Here is a 1,181-nt window from a genome sequence, read left to right as displayed (position 1 = left end):
CCGCCATTATCAAATTATTCACTCACACCGAGCGCCATCTATCTTCGGGCTCCGCGATCCTAACGTGTTATTATTTGATCCTCACTTTGTTAGCGATCTGACTCTAACAGCCTCGCGATATGTACCTGGTAGATCCTGCTCGCTGATCTGGAGTACTTCTCACGATCTCGCGCCACCAGCTCGCCCGAGACCAGGCCGACGCTTTCGGAACGACGAGCGGCTCTCTCGCGGCCGAGCTCGTGCACGCCAGAAGCTGCTGCTTATTCTACGACGGAGGCGAGGACGATGGAATGGAAACTCGCGCGAGATTCCACAGAAAGATCGCTTCGGGATAACGCTCGAGAGATAGCTGGCCTAATAACTTATTAATTTACGGAGACGGGGTAGAGCGACGTGGTAAAATTGATCGATATACCTGGTATTTTGTATAACGCATTTGGTATGTTTCAGGGGTGAAGCGACGGAATCGATAAAAAGTGAAAGGGCACGTGAGAAATTCAAGCCTCGGTCATGGTTGCGCTAAGAAATTTTTAGTAAGGAGTCGATGTATTTTATAAATTATATCTGCATACGAATTTCCAATATTTGCAATATTTCTATATGTAAACGAAACACCATTGATAGTAAATTCTTAGAGTATAACGCGTTTAAATAGAAATTAAGAGTTGGTCGTTATATCTCACACTACATAAGTATACGATTTCCAATTTCTACGGACCACGTGTAACGTGTAATTCGACTGCGGTAATAGCTGTAACGAGCGAAAAATCGGAAAGATCCGAATAACTTCACGCGACCCAAAATATTCGACCACCTTCGAAGGAAAAACGCTAGAGACCGTGAGAGGAGCAAAGGTCTAGGGGTTAGCCAAGATACCGTTCCGCGTGCGTGTATATTCTGCGGGGTACGGAAGGTGAATCAGCCGACGGCGGGTTGCCCCACGACTCCGTTTTTCACGGGAATCGCCACGAGGTGAGACGGGATGGATCGCGAGAAACGTTGCCAGTGCCGGCAACAACAAGGGCAGGCCAAGGGATCAGAAACGGCGAAACTTTAGAGCTAGGGGTGAGGGGACGAAGATGACCGTAGCTCGTGAGGATCAGGCATAGGTAAGTGGCACTTATGTTTAATACTCGAGTGTGGATGAGTGGTCGGTCCTGCACGCGATCCTCGCGTCGGCG

This window comes from Bombus impatiens, unplaced genomic scaffold, assembly GCF_000188095.3.
Source record: "Bombus impatiens unplaced genomic scaffold, BIMP_2.2 scf_0235, whole genome shotgun sequence".
Lineage (NCBI taxonomy): Eukaryota > Metazoa > Arthropoda > Insecta > Hymenoptera > Apidae > Bombus > Bombus impatiens.
Note: the sequence above shows the minus strand (reverse complement) of the source record.